A 16,030-nucleotide genomic window follows, 5' to 3' on the forward strand; every position below is an offset into this window, starting at 1 on the left:
GTGTGTGTGTGTGTGTGTGTGTGTGTGTGTGTGTGTGTGTGTGTGTGTGTGTGTGTGTGTGTGTGTGTACTGTGTGGCCTTTCTTCTCTTGCATGCAAGTTTCTTTACTGTGAGTTCTATTTCCCCCCCTCCACACACACACACACACACACACACACACACACACATAACCTTGGAAATGGATTTCCTAGTTTTCCGTCAGAATAACGGAGTGCCCCGCTCACTGTTCTTTCTTTTGATGACGGCAACCTTTCTATTCTGTCACTGATTCCCCAGCACCTGCTCCCCACCGTCAGATTACAAAGCTCTGAATGGGAGCTCATTTGACACACCAGCTCCTAATGACACCTGCATCCCTCCACAAACACTGGCTCCGCCCTCTTCATCATTTCACATCCTAACATATAGTGTGCACCATCACTGTTTCCTCTCAGGTTCCTAGAAGCTCATATTTGGGAGCTTCTTGATGCACCACGGAGCAGCTCCGGTTCATGAAGTTCATTCTTCTCCTTGTCTGCTTTTCCGCTCTCTGACTTTTCTTTATTTATCAGGGCGTGTGTCACGGTCTTTCTGATGACTGCAGCAGTAACAATGGCTATTATGCACCTGCACAGGATTGAGTAAGATTTATAAATGTGCGGTTTACACAAGCGCATTTGACAAACTGAGTGTTGCACTGTTAAGGCAGTCACACACTTGGCATTTTGCCGTGAGTGAAAAAAAACAAGGAGGACGGCTTGATTTCATATTTAGCTTCAGCCTTTTACTTTTCTTTTTTTTTTTTTTTCCTGTTAAAAGAGAATTACTTTACAGTGCAGAAAACTGTAACGCTGCTTCTCTCTGGTCGTTTTGCGAGCTACTTGGCACGTCAATCTGAAGCGCCGTCCTCGCTCCTCTCCCCGCTCTAAAGTGGAATAGCTCGCCGCCGTGCTCTCCTCTGACACAACACAGAGTGCTGCTGTTTCTCTGCGATGCTCAAAGCCTCTCTTGGGGAATAGGAGTGCTCAAGAATTAAAGAAACATTTAAGAATGAAGGAATCCTAAAATGCACAAGTATACATCCAATTTTCTGTGCAAGCAGTACAGAGAAGAAGTTTCCTTTGATGCATAAATATTTTTGGACAGGTCAAGGTTTGCATTTGCACATTTTAGACGATGATGGAATTTGGAAAAAAGAGTGATGAGGATCAAAAGTGAATAATCTTCGATTCACATTTACGTTCTAATCCGAGAACTGCGGTCTTGAAAAACAATGAGCTGCAGTTTTGATTTACATATGAAATATAGGAATTTAAGAGCTTGCCCCCATGTTAGTCACTTAATTTGTGAAAAATAAATCGATAAATATAAAAAAGCGGCAAGTCTTAAAAGCAAACATATTGAACTTTTTATTGAGACAAAAGCTTTTTTTTTTTTTAATAAAAAACATTTGGCTCTGATCGACATAATCTGAACAGTGTAAGAAGCATATTTTTTATATTTGTTGAATTTTGCACACTGCAGAAGCATCTATACTCAATTATTTTATGCTGCATGCAAAAGAGATCACCCCCCCCCCCCGCAGTTTATTATTCATCGTTGTGTGGTCATGTAAATCCCATCACTAACTTTATTGTTCTTTTTCAGGTAAGCCAACTCGTTATAAAAAGACATATTTCAACATCGTTTTCATTTTTTCTTTTCTCTTTTAATGCTCCTATGCGCTTGACAAGCTTTGCCAGACTAAACTCAATATTGGGAAAAAAAAAGGAGCTCAGAAAGAATATCCACCACAGTTGGTTGTCCGGGGTACATATTACTGAGTTGCAGTGCTGCGGTCAGGCCCTTTGGTGCAGCCAGTCGTGATTGCGGACCGTTTTATGTTTGGAACAAGAGCGGAGGGTGACCAGGTGACTGACACATGTGCTCCAGTGGCTCTTTATCCGTCAGTCAACAGCCACGGCCTTGAAGCAGCAGCAGCAGCAGCAGCAGCAGCAGCAGCAGCAGCAGCAGCAGCAGCAGCAGCAGCAGCAGCAGCAGCAGCAGATGCTTTGGCAATTACACTGCTCCTGATGACTTTACAGAAAGGGGAAATCACATATGAGCATGTCTCCGTGTCCAGGAGGTTTTCAACCCTTCTTCCGTCTTCCTCCACTTCTGCCGACTTCTTCTTTCTGTGAGTCTTTTTACTCTCATTTCCTCCCGGATCAGATCAGATTCAAATGTGGGATGAGGTGGATCCTGATTTCAGCCTGTATGTCGAATAAACAGGCCTCGTCTCCGAATGAAATCCTGAACGGTTGCAGTGGCCACCTTTATTATTGTGTCAAGTGAGGACAGAAAGAGAAAAGTGTGTGAAACGCTGCTGTATCGTGTAACCGAACGGGATGGAGCGGTGCTCATTTTGTCCTGACCTGAGACTTATGTGACAAGAGAGGAGAACCATGTGGCTGATGGATTGTCTGCAAACCGCTGTGAGGATTCGAGTTGTTTGTCACGGGGAGAGTGAGACATTTTAGTCCGCGACAAGCGGATAGTTTGGTTTATCTTGAGAAAACAGGTCTCGTGATCACTATCTGATCATTTCCGTGCTGAGAACAAGATGATGGTGAATCATTTGCTCGTCGTTTTCCTAAATCAACGGTGACTAATCGAATGTAAAAGATGACTCGTAATGACGGTTGTGGAAAAGTTATGAGCTGAAGTGAAAACCTGAGTCTGTGGTTTTCTCCCGGTCTATTTATCCAGCTGAGTATCTGCGAGCATTGACCTCGGCCCCAACGACAATTATGTGTAACTGTGTGTTTTGCTCATCTTGCATGTTGTTTACGGTTGTTGGGTCTGCTTTTACCCTCTGGAGCCAAACCTGGCCTAAGGTGAGTGCTCAGTGACCCTGTTACGAAGTAGGTGGCATTTACAAACATCTGGATTAGTTGATTCAGTTTGAAACCAGATAGGCGTGGTTTTATGATTAATACGACATTGTTGCAATATTTGGACAATTGAATTAAGAGTGTTTGAAAAGACATTTACTCATCTTTTGTGGCACTGACGGCTGCGTCTGGGCTGTCGTGCCACACTTACCCCGCCCCTCCGGCACTCCCCCTGCAGCTTAAGACCAACAAAAGAAATTATTTACCCGACCTTTTGATGGAAGCCGCTGCTGTTAATGTTGCACGAATCTCCCTACCAGGTGTTATAACTGTGAGCAAGACTGCTATTTTACCCTGCGGGTTACAATCTGCACTTGCTTTGTCTGTCCAAGGATATACGAGAGAGGTGATTTGCTGAAAATGTTTTTTGGTGAAGGGAAAAAAAAAAAAAAAAAAAAAAGGCCTCTTGCACTGTTCGCCAAGAGCATTTCCAAGATCGTTGTCATTGCAAAGAGGCAAACGCTGCTCGGATCGACAAAATGGAACTGTGCGTTGCCGCGCACGTGTCTCTTGGCAAGTATTGTGTAGACACACAAGCTATACTCAATCGCATACAATTCACACAAGCAGGCAGAAAGTGCAATCGCACTAACTGAGCATGCTTGCATAGCTCCAAACTATAAAAAAAAAAAAAAAAAAAAAAAAAAGGGAGAGATTTACTTTTACTCATTTGGTTTACTAAGCTGCCTGATCTTGATGCACTGTGCAAACAAGGTTAGAGAGTAATTGGAAATATTTGGGAGACGTATGGGTCTGGTTAAGAAAAAGAAGGGCTGTGGCCTTCACAGTGACACTTGTCTGTTGAACGAGTACCGCGATTTGATTGAATTTACATTCTGGCACATTATTAATAATTAAAAAGACGTATTGAGAGAGTATTAAATGAGGCACTCTAGCAATGTTTCACTTCCAGAATTGCAGACATGTTAGAGGCTTATTACCAAACAAACTGACGCAGTAAGAGCTCCATTACTCTTACCACCGGCCCTCTGTTCCGGTCAAATTAAAAAGATGGCTGCATCCTGTAACTTGTGCAGGCTGAGCTGGAGGGACGAGGAGGATAAACCTCCATCTGGTCCACATATTCCACTTAAATGTTCCTTCCACAGGGAGATATAAAATCCATTTCCCCAAAGTTATAATTAAAGCGTGACTTAGTAGAATTAATTATTGTTGTATTGAAAATTCGTGAGAATTGAAAAGGGGCGATGATGACATATTGCCTACACATTCTACAATTCTGCATCCTCGTGGATGCTTTTTCAGACATATTGTTGAATCTTGAGTCATTTTCCATTTTTCAGATTGATCCATCCACCACCTTGAATGCCGCGCTCGCTCACGAAAAGACCTGACAATGCGGCGTCTGAAGCTGGTGGAATAGCGTCAATGGCTCCGGCTTTATTCCGGCTTTCTGATCACGGTTGCTCTCAGGTGCTGCCCTTAAATTACTTGGTTAATTTATGTCGCAATAAATTGCATCCAGGTGCCGTTTCCCTTCAACTCTATAAATCCGGAGTTTATTAAAGCTGAAATCTGCAGGAAGTGACTCAGGAATTCTTTTCCCCTCCGCTCATGTTTTTAATCTCGGTGCTGTTCAGGCCAGTTAAAAACCGAGTTCATTATTGGAAATTAGTAACAATTAGGTTTTTACTGTTAAAGTGGTCCAACATTTTCTTGGAAGGCACTCAGGGTTTGTCCGTTTAGGAAACTGTAGTTATTTGGTGAAGCACCGAGCTCACGGCCTTGCTCTCACCGAGCCAAACAAACAGAAACACGAATAATCTCTTCAAAGATCGAAAAGAACGCAGCTGTGTTCAGAGCAAATGTTTACATTGCTTTTATAGTTTGTTTCTTTCCTGCTCCTCCCATCTATAGTAGCGTCACCCTCCTCTAAAAGCAGCCTGGGTAACCTTCACTTTTATGAACCACTCGCAGCGGTCTGGAGTAATGGGGCGTGGTGGCAGGGCTTTGGGGGTGCGAGGCCTCTGAAATGATCCTGCGGTGGTGAGGTCCAGGATCACATGGTCCCACCCACCGAGCCAAGGCCCAACTCCAATTGGTCGCCGGCCAGCTTGTCTACGCAGGGCGTTGCCATGGTTTCCAGGCCGTAAAGAAGCCTTTAATCGAGCCGTTGTCATCATGAGATGGTGGTGAAGGTTTTTGGGAGATAGAACGAGAGAGAGAGAGAGACAGAGAGAGAGAATGGGGGAGGATGGACATCGGCTCAGAATAGAAATGCACCACCTCACGGTCGCTCTGGAAAAGCATCTCCAGCGTTCGTGAGATCCTCACATCGGTTCCGTCCCCCTCGTGTCATGAGCAGATTCATGAACGACACGCCCCCGCCGAGCTCTTGGCTCGGCTTTATTTGTATATGGCATGCCGTGTTCTGTACACGATGTTGGATTAGCAGAAGTGTGGTGTGTGGTGTTCTGTGATGACGGGGTGTGCAGAGGAGTGGCGCTGGCTCGGGTATCGAGCTGACTGGGCTCAGACCTCAGGTTTCCTCCACGTAGTCCAACACGCTTTATGGTCGCACACACGGCGCTATCATGGCCCGCTGACATTTGCACCTCAGAGCTTCACACACAAGAATATACATGGCATGTTTGATGGTAGCAGCACTCTGTGTGTGTGTGTGTGTGTGTGTGTGTGTGTGTGTGTGTGTGTGTGTGTGCGTGTGTGTGTGTGTGTGTGTGTGTGTGTGTGTGTGTGTGTGTGTGTGTGTGAGTGTTTGGTCTGGTGTGAGGATCACAGCCCCACCTGTTGCGAGTTTCTGTGTGTGCCATTTGTGTGACAAAGTCTTTGTGCAGACTTTGTTGAATTGTTCTGCCTGCCATGATTCAACATTTACAAACAAAGCAATGGGGTCCGTCCCACTACTGTACGCTTGGGGTTTGCGTTGGCATGTAAATGGATTGTTACCAAATAAAACAGCCTTTTTGCCACACGTCCCTTAAGTCTTCGATTCCTGCCGTTGCAGGGAGGAAAAAAAGTGCAGCCTCAGCAAGCTGTTCAGCCTTCGCTCTCAAGGAGCTTACGCTGTGTCTCCCTGTTAAATATGGGAAACATACGTAGGCTGGCCTGTGATGTCAATTGTTATTGCTGGAGGCCTGCTATAGGAAAAATCTCATTTGCCTTTGTAAAGCACTGTAGTGAAAAGGAGCTTATGTCATAAAGACGCCATTGTGGCTGCTGCAGGGTCTGCCGTGTGCAAGTGTGTGTATGTGTGTGTGTGTGTGTGTGTGTGTGTGTGTGTGTGTGTGTGTGTGTGTGTGTGTGTGTGTGTGTGTGTGTGTGTGTGTGTGTGTGTGTGTGTGTGTGTGTGTGTGTGTGTGTGTGTGTGTGTGTGTGTGTGTGTGTGTGTGTGTGTGTGTATACGACTGCGTCTTTAAGTGTCACTACTCCGACCCACACATGGCTGATCTCACGTGTGTTTTCCTCACATTCGAGCAGGTTTGAATGCACAATAGTTTCTGTACCTGTTTGTTCGCCTAGCACACAAAAGGCTTTAAGAGGGAGGCGCTTTGTGCAGGAGATTTATGAATGGCAGTAGTCACATACATATTTCTTCTTGTGTCGACCTCTTTTTGGTTCATTGTGACTTTTGCTTTGATAATAAATTCAGGATAAAGATAAATCTGATGAAAGTGTTTCACAGAAAAGAATATTTCAGCACCTCACGTTCTAAAACGTTGATTTTTGCTCCGATCCATTTCATTAAGTGCAGAGGTTCAGCGCAGTCTGCTGGATAGAGAACACAGTTCATTTGTGGTTTTGAAAGCAAACATGCAAACACAAAGAGTTTTTCTTAACACATAGTTGAGCCAAGTCATTAAAAACGACTTATTATGTTTAATAATGACACACTGGTTATCCAAAACTCCAAATGATACTTCTACCACTTCTGAACAGTTCACATTCAAACTAAATCTGCACTTACTGGTGTGTGTTCTTTGCACCGAACAGAGTTTTGCTGAGACGATGCAATCCAGCTGCGAACGTGTGCGCCGAGATTAATCCGTCACATTTTCAAGGGCCATTAAAGGAAAAAGGGCATGTGGTGATTAACAACCCCAGATAGAAAATGTGAGTAGCATCATAAAATGACAAAGGACTGAGAAATCCAGCTCGGTGGATATCAGATCAATAACAGTTAGGCATGTAATCACTCTTAGACTCCACTTCCCAGAGACCACGGACAGGGGCAAGAAGTCTTCTCCAGTTGTGGGCATGGAAACCCAAACACACCAAGCAGTGGAAAAATAAAGCGGAGGAAAACAGACCTCATCCTCGGCGCATGTTTACATTATGTTTACATAAAATATGCACCTCAGTTCAGCAGTGTGAAATGGCACGACTGAGATGGACTTATGTAATTCTTTTTTTGAATACTTATTTCAGATGCATGAGGCAGAAAAGGAAAAACAGCAGATATTTATTGCCCCCACAGTTTTTCAATTGTTTTTTTTTTTTTCTTTTTTTTTTTTCCTCCAGCTATGCATGACGACCACCTCCTCCATCTCAACAAGTCTCCCCTCGTGCGTTCAGCCTCTTCTTGTTTTACGGAGAGAGCAGATTTGTGCGCTGTCCTTTAAATCATTTCCCTCTCTCGCAGATTGCTCCCCGCTGGAATATTGGCCTGACAGCCGTTTTCTTCCCCTCCCTCCACTTCCCCAGCGGACTCATTTACATTTATGCACGCAGCAATTAATTACAGGCTGGCGCTGGCCTTGTAAATTAGAGGGAGCCGAGGTCGCCCTCATTAATTGCCCCTGACAGTTAAAGCCTTGTTTGGGTCGCGACACGGTTGACTTTAGGCAGGGTACGCTGGAAGCTCGGCAGAGGTTGGCGGCAGCTTTTTCTACGTCTGATATCACTTTGCAGCAAAATGATGCGGATGTACATTCTTGACGAATACGTTTATTTCGTCCCATTGTTGTTTTTTTCTCCATGTTTTGGACAGCCTTTATGGCCTCGGCAGCTGTAGGTCATCATTCCCGACCTCGTGTTTTGTCTTTAGCGCAACGCCTCCTGTGTGTTCTTGGGGTCTTTCATCCAAATACTTACTGAGAGTTTTTTTTTTTTTTTTCTATAGACCCAGAAGTCAGGCAGGCATCTTCTCACGGTATTGGCCTTTTCATGCAAAGACGCTCCAACTTTTTCCAACTCCTTCCCTCACAAGGCCCTCCTTTCTTCTCTGTCACGCAGCGATGTGTTTGTGCATACCTCACCAGCCTGACAAAAAAGAAGGGAGAGATCCTATTCACGTTTGCCTTTGACATTCACCTCTTGTTTTTACAATCTTTCCAAGGCGCACTGTTTGCACAGTGGAACAGGCTTTGTCTTGACGGAGTGGGACAATGGCAAGCGCCATAATGTAATCTCCTAAGGGTAGCGAGCAGAGGGGCGAGGTTGAGACGTATGTGCCGGCGCTTGCCCCTGCCATCCCTCTCCACCCTTTGCTCCGGCAATTTTTCATGTTAACAGTGACTCCACAGAGAATACATGTTGTCACTTAAGCCTTTGTAATGTTCACCTTGGTGTTTTGTGAGGGGAGCACAAAGGTTTTTCACTCATGCAAACATCCCCTTGCCTTGTTCCACTTTTTGCTGAAGTACTCTGCCCACCCACGTGCATATCTTCAATCCTGCCTCTCTAGTTTTTTTAGTTTTTTTTTGTTCAAGCCAACATTATCTTTTCCTCCCTTTTCCTAAACCTTTTAACAGCCTAAACCAAACCATGCATGGATACCGGATGTAAACTTTGGTCTCCAGTCCTTTTCTTTGTACACTAAATGAGAAGGAGCAAAAATTTTTGTATTTTTTTATATACATTTTTCCTCTAAAAAGCTACAAGCTGATGAACGTTATAGTTTTATAGAGGGTTAATACGGAGTTGAATTTGTTGAATCAGAACCACAAGGAACACTTGACCCTCGGACAGCATGTTGCACACCCGAGTCTCTTATAAAAAGGCTTTTCGGGATGATACTTTTGAAGATTACATCAAGAAGCAGCGCCAATAAAAAGAACCCAGCAGCAGCCTCCTTATGAATGTTTTATGGAGCACATCTTTTTCAGTGCAAACAGATTTGGTGGAAGACAAATGTGGTACAGAAATCCTGACAAAACATGGGTCGGTGTCAGTGTGCGATATGCAGCGGGAGCTCAGTGTTAATGGGAGGATAAAATCCTAGCCGGTGACTCCTGACGTGAAAACACACAGACGGTATCGCAGAAATGTTACGAGGCCCGTGCAACATGGCTGTGAGAGTCAGCCTGCGCTATAAGCTCATCATTTATGGGTCAATTGAACCTCATTCTAGTTTAATTGCCCATATGATTAGTTGGAACCGTACTCCGGTTCCCTATGGTGCGGACATGGCCGTGGCAGCACCGAGCCTCATGCAGTGCTAAGCCCATTGAGAGCGCTTCTGTCTCATAGAGTTCCATTGTTCTGACTCCAGTGTGTCCGCGTCCGCGCAAGTGGCATTGACAGCTGCAACAAGACAACATTTGGGACCGTGCATATTTTGTTGCGTGAATGCGCGCATTCATTGTGCAGGTGCAAGGCCTCGCCGAGAACATAATACTGTGTGTCTCCTCGTCCTGCACAATATTGCTCACCTCTCTTGTTACTGCTGTGATGTCACAGCTTTGCTCTGGCCTTTCGTTTTGCTGCAGCAAAAAGTTTCGGTTTCTTCTGACAGGTGCTTTATTTTCTGCAGCTGGCTGAACCGTGGGGTAACATGTGCCATTTTACAGCTGTTGGACACTGGGCCAAAAAGGTAGCTGTTACTTCCTGCAGTTGTCAGGAGGAGCCGAGAATGGCTTTATAGCCGGGTTCTCCTATGTCAGGTTCTCTCCTTCCACTCAGGAGAGGATAAAAAAGGGAGTGAGACATATGAGAGTGTACGAACAGTAAAGTGAGAAAATAGAAGAAACTACTAAAGAAACTGAGCTGAACCGTTCAGGTGGTCTATTTGAGTATCTAATACAGTGTTGACCATTAATTGGTTTTCCTCTGCTTGCCTGAAAAACCTCTTTGGGCCAAATTCATAAAAATATATAATTTTGTCGCAATAAACACATAGAGAGAAATACATACACTCAAATGTACACTCAAAACACTCTGGCTGAGTTCGATTAGTGGTTGTCTTACAATGTGAAGGTTGCAGGTTCGATACCCTATGTATCCCTGTCCACTGGTCAAAGTGTCCTTGAGCAAGTCCCACACGGCTCCCAATGGACAGAGAGTGCCCATTCCATGGTAGCCACATCCATTGGTTAAAGAATTTCCCTCTGGGATCAATAAAGTGTTTCTATTCTAATTAAAATGGGTTTTTGTTTTTTTTATTTAAATTTCAATCCACATATCAAACATCCAAGTAAGCCAACATCATATCAGACTTTTCTTTTCTTGAACATAACCTCAGTGACTTTACTTCAACCACCAGCAGCGAAAGGCACCAGATAGTTGACATTAAATGATGCAAATTGTTCTTGATAAGATCTAATACGATATAAAAGAAACATCAGTTGTTTTGTAAATATTAGAAGGAAACATCTCAGAAAAGTTGAGGAGCTGCATGCGGGTTGCAGACCCCGGGCCGAGGTTAAGGATACAGTGGACTAAACATTCATTCATCGTTAACACAAGCACTTTCAGTACACATTGTAATAATATTTAAAATTCTGTCTGCACTGAATATTGGCTAAAAGACAATATTCTCATTTTCTCTAGAGAAGCGTTCCCCCCTCCCAAGATTTCTATCTCTGGTTAATATGAATTAAATTGAACTGATTATTATTCTAATGTTGATGGAGCTCCCAGTACGGCATTCATGTTATTAAATAAAGTAATATTATATGTGTGTAATATCAAGTTTTGTTTGTTTCACCTGAAAACAATAGTATTTAATTCAATGGGCTTTACATCTACACTTGTGTGTAGATTCACTCACTTTTTAAAGGTTTGTTGTTAACGTGCCTTTTGTGCAACATTAGGTCATGTTGGGACTATTTAACTCTGCCTAAAGCTAAAATTTGGAAATATTTTCAAGCCAAGTGTGCGGTGCCTTTCATTGTCTGCTCACCCCATGCATGTGGATGTTCGGTTCACAGAAAGTTACGTGCACATGTAGGAGCTTGAAAACCTACAGGGGCAGGCATTGAAAATTTTACGCATTCGACCACACCTTCGTTCTTGTTATACTGCTCCTACACAAATTATAGTACATCCAGTATTTCACATACGGGTCAGCGTGAGCCTTCGCGCTCTGGCTGGTTCGTGCGCAGAAACAAGGACTGCGGACAAGTGTATCCTTGCACACAAGGCTTTCTCTCAATGTGTGTGTCTACTGGGCAGCCAGCTGTCTCTGTGATTACCCAGCGTCCTCCAGGTGTCGGCTCTGCCATCTGCAGATGAGTGGCAGGGCGTGTGGAGCCCGAGGAATGGAGGGGGAACGAAGGAGGGAGAAAGAGAGGGAGACGGGTGGCTGGAGAGGAGGAGAGGATGCAGAATAACTGGTTCTGCAGACATCTGGAACGTGTTCAGACGGGTCAGCGAGAGCCGCCGAGTGTGAACGGCGCTCGGGGGAATCCAACCCGCAGTCCCTCCGTTGAAAAGGTGTATTTCTGGGTGCCTGGCTACTCGACGTTTTGCTGGGTAAAGAGAGAGAGAGAGATGCATCGCTTTGGAATGTTTGCAGGGCTCCTTCTCTGAAGTGTGTTTTTGCCCTTTATTTGCCATCACTATTATTATCAGAACTTCTTAGCGCTACCCGCTTTTGTGCTGCTTTGGTCAGAATTGGCCTTAATTGTGCCCTGAGAGGAAAAAAAATGTATCTAAGAGAGACTCATTTGGTTGATTAAAGACATGAATAAAAGATCACACAAGCCCAGTGTTTGCTCTTTTCTTCATTGTTCTCAATTAGCCTCAAATTGTGGAATCAAAGGCATGTTTGTATTGCCCTCTTTGTACAGCTTAGATGCTGTGTTAAAGATGCCGTCATGATGCAGCGGGGGAAATGCCGCCGTGGTGTGTTTTTGTTGCCCGTGTGAGCAGATTCTCTCTTCGAGTCTCTCCTTACCCTCTTCTGTTCTTTCTTTCTTGAATTAGCGACCTCCCACTCTCAATTAAGGCCATCTCCCCATCCTCTCTCAATTTGGGGCCCTCGGAGAGCGGCCTCCGTCCCGAACACGGTGCCTTCAAAGGGCTCCATCGGCACTTTGACCTCTTTGATGTTATTATTTGTTCTCTGCGACCTCCCCGGGTTAGTAAATGGCTGTTTGTATTGCACGCCTGTGTGCGTGTGAGGCTATAATAAGGCTGACCCAAGGTTAGTGGTCTGTTTAAGCCCGGCAGCACAAGAATGGTGAGCTTTCCATCTGATTGATGAGAGTTTTTTTTTTTTAACTCTCTTTTTACATTCTCTCTCTCTCTCTATCTCTCTCTCTCTCTCTCTCTCTCTCTCTCTCTCTCTCTCTCTCTCTCTCTGCCCTCTCTCTCTCTATATGCTCTCATTGGGATAAATTTTTAGAAGAAGAAAAAAAAAAAATCCGGCATCACTAACTGCGTTAAAACAGATTGCGGCCAATTTTTCAACTTCAAAGCCATGCACAAGCATCACGTTGTTTGTCGTTTGTTAGACTTTGCGTGTGTGTGTGTGTGTGTGTGTGTGTGTGTGTGTGTGTGTGTGTGTGTGTGTGTGCCGTTGTTTGCGCAGTAGAAGTGCTGGGAGAGGAGCACACTGATCCTCTATTGGCCTTGCTGCAGCCCTTCACACAGGACCTCTGTTCTGTCTCAGACATCCGCTGCAGAGGGCTCTCAGGTGGGCTGAGAGTGCTTTCGCTGAGCGCCGGCAACACTTTCCAACTCAAAAATTTAATACTTTGTCAAACCCTCATTTCGCTGGACGGGCGTCAAAAACACATTTCGCATTCATTCAGAAGTTTTTTCGTATTTGAGCGACCGCAATGTGAAAAATATTATTCATCTGAATAAAGTTGCGGCGATGGTAAAGCGGTCCAGACAACAATTTGATGTACTCTAATAAAAGATCCTTTTTTTTTTTGTCATTCTCTTGTTTTTCAGGTGACGTTCATGAATTTGACACTCGTCCGCAAGTGAGAAGAGGGTGTCGGAGCTGAGGTCTCTTATTTCTGTAAGTATTCTTCCCCAACAAGTATTTCTATTGAGCTTGTTCTGTGGCACTTTGGACGATCGCTACTGTGAAAAGGCAAAACATTTCTCAGAGACAGAGAACACAACGTTATTTCATGCCAGAATTTGAACACAGCAGTGTTTGTATGCACGGTTTTGCTTGAAAAGAAGTGCATTAAGTATGACGTGGGCATGTGTGGGTTTGTGTTCTTGAACACGAATGTAAGTCGGTTTAGCGTGAGATACGTGTGTCTGCGTGTATAGCCCTGCGTTTAGTGTGTGTGGTCTTGTCTTTCTTTCCAGGGGTCCGACTACACTTTTGGGGTCCGTCCGTTATTGTGAGGCTGTAAAGTTCAGACACTCAAACTGATTTATTTAAGAAGTAAGATGGATTCGTATGGTTTGAGGTTACATTTGGGTCAAGTGTAGGGTTGGGGTGAGGCGCTTAGTTGTGATGGTTATGATGACAAAGGTAGGTGTGTGTGTGTGTGTGTGTGTGTGTGTGTGTGTGTGTTGTTAACAAAACTGTACCTGACTCTGAGCTTGTCCACTCGCCTCTCACCCCCTCCAGCCAGCGCATACAGAATGCTTTTGATTTGTTTCACGGCGAACGCAGACCTCCACTCGGGGTACTGTTCTGCCCCTGTGCACCCTCAATAGCTGCTTTCACTTGGGCGAAGAAAGGGGTCTTTTAAAGGCTCTCGCAGGCATCACTCCAGGAACCTTTCAGCGCCGGGACCTACAGTATGTCTTTTAATGGACTTTCTCTCTGTGAGCAATAAAGATTATATCTGGAGTCAAATAGTGCTGTAGGTAACACTAGCCTAAATGAAGCTGGCCAGGTTGCAGCAGCAGCAGATCTCGATGGGTTCAGCAGAGATCGGAGGGGTGGCATGTGAAATGTACAGATGGGAGAGGTTGGAGAAAAGAGTGATCTGCCCATCTGGCTAATCCTGCTGTTTGAGAATACTTCTTAAGGCCCTCTCTCGTGGCCCTTGAGCCCTGTCAGTGCTCGGTCAACAAGTGGCCCGTTTGAGTCTCGCCGGCGTCTCGCTCGCAGGGCGGACAGAGAGTTTTCAGTGTTTTGTTGTGAGCAGCGATCTGCAAGCCGCTGGCTGGTTAAGAGGAGCTCCGTTTCAAAGACTTGACTTACGGCTCGTGTGAATCGTCTCAGATCGCCGCGCGAAAGTGAAGTCCGCCAACTTGGAGGTCAGCGACACGCGGCGGTGTCACGGGCTTCATGAGTGAGGAGCGCAGAATAATTTTGCTCAACGAGAAATTTTTTTCCTGTTACTTTTTTAGTATGTTTCAACTTTTCAGCCGAGTAAAGTGTAAATAACAATCACAGAAAGACCACTGCCAATAATTAAAAAAAAAAAGAATGACAATAATATATGATCGGATTTTGTCATAAAACAGGCCAAACTCACTCAACAATAAAATGCACATTGTGTGCAAAGAAAAAAAACCAACCCCAGAGCACTTAGTCTGGATCAAACCAACCTCACTTTCATAAGTTCAGCTGGAAACTTAAAATTACATTATTGTGTTTTTTAACATGCGATTGCTTTGCAAATCTAATCTAGCGGCAGTACGATGACAAGTGGAACCCTGCTAACAAAATTACTGTCTTTAATGTCGTGACAGTGACAATTCGTGGCGTCTGTTTCACAGGACCTTGTGAATGCCATTGAGTGGATCGTCTACATCCTGTAAATATCTAATTGCTTTGATTCGTGAAATTACCCGACTGTTTGCTTAATCTGAAGCAGGTTTCATTTTGGTTATGATGCTTTGGTTTTTTGAACGTGAAGAACAGCATCCCATTATTATTTATGCATCCCAAATCACAAAAATATGATCACAGCTTAATGACTCCTAACCGCATTTTAGAAATGAATGAATTTCAAGGAGTTTCCATGTCTTCTACATAGCCGTGAGAAAAACAAACTTTGGGGGGGGAGTGCTGTATTGAGCTTCCTAGATGCCTCTGTGGACTATTTGTGGCCCTGCGCTGTCACACATGTCTCCAGTAATAGCAGTCATTTGCAGTGAGTTAGGAAAGTGGCCGGACAGCAAGCGGCCGCTGGGATGATTTGTGGCGAGCTAATGAGCTAACAAGCTAATGAACCCACTGAGGTTACCTGTTTGGCTTCCCCCAAAACAATGTGGGCCCCTGCTGCCATCCCTTTGGCTGCAGCCTCGTATGTGAACATGAGTGTGTTCCAGTTAATCAGCGGCATCTAACAGAGTTTGGCGCGGACTCTCAGTAGTTAATCTTGCGTTAACGGTGAGCCATTATGTCCTCTTGAGCTCGGACGTTTGGTTAATTTATCTGATTTGTCCGCATGTACCGAAATGTCCACTCAGAATTCGAATGCTTTGAAAGTTTGCGTTGAGGAGCGGCGTGTTTGTGGTGGGAAAAAAAAACCCCGAAGCGAGCCAGTTCACCAGCATATCACGACGTGTACACACGCTTGCATGTTGTGTATTTAGTTTGTTTGTTGGGCTGTATCTGTGTCAGGGTATGAGCGTATGCGCCCTCATGTGTGTTTTTGTTTTGCACACTCATGCCTCACCGACATCCCGTCTGAGGCCAATCTGGATGGCTTTGGGGAGGCTGTCGGGGGGCCGCTATGCCCGGGCCGAGCCAGCGGCGGCGGCGGCAGCAGGAGCAGCAGCAGTTTCTCCCCACTTATACATAAGTCCACGGCGCGAGGCCCTCTGCCAGTAACACTATAGACCGACCCTTGTGGCTACTTCCCAAACCACCCAGGCTCATACCCCACTTTCTCTCTTCTATTGCCCTTGAAATGGGGCCTGCTCTAAATATTATCTCCCCCTGTGCTTTATCCCTCCGTTTATCCCTAAGTCGGCAGAGAGAAGAAAGGAGCTGTGGGGCTGAGTCACTTTTTCCTCTCTCTTCCCCTCTCTCCGAAACCACAGGC

At 44.9% G+C, this 16,030-nt stretch overlaps 1 protein-coding gene across 4 annotated transcripts in view; it reads left to right on the forward strand.

Moving 5' to 3' along the window:
• The window catches only part of LOC308116366 (transcription factor SOX-6-like), a 118,466-nt gene that overhangs the window by 4,275 nt on the left and 98,161 nt on the right, over positions 1-16,030 (forward strand). For all 4 annotated transcript variants that reach the window (XM_080474522.1, XM_080474524.1, XM_080474521.1 and 1 more), the window contains exon 2: positions 13,014-13,083. The gene's annotated coding sequence lies outside the window, so the exon portion shown is untranslated. The remainder of the gene's footprint in view (positions 1-13,013; positions 13,084-16,030) is intronic.

The sequence above is a fragment of the Lipophrys pholis genome (assembly GCF_963383615.2).
Source record: "Lipophrys pholis genome assembly, chromosome: 11".
Classification (NCBI taxonomy): Eukaryota; Metazoa; Chordata; class Actinopteri; order Blenniiformes; family Blenniidae; genus Lipophrys; species Lipophrys pholis.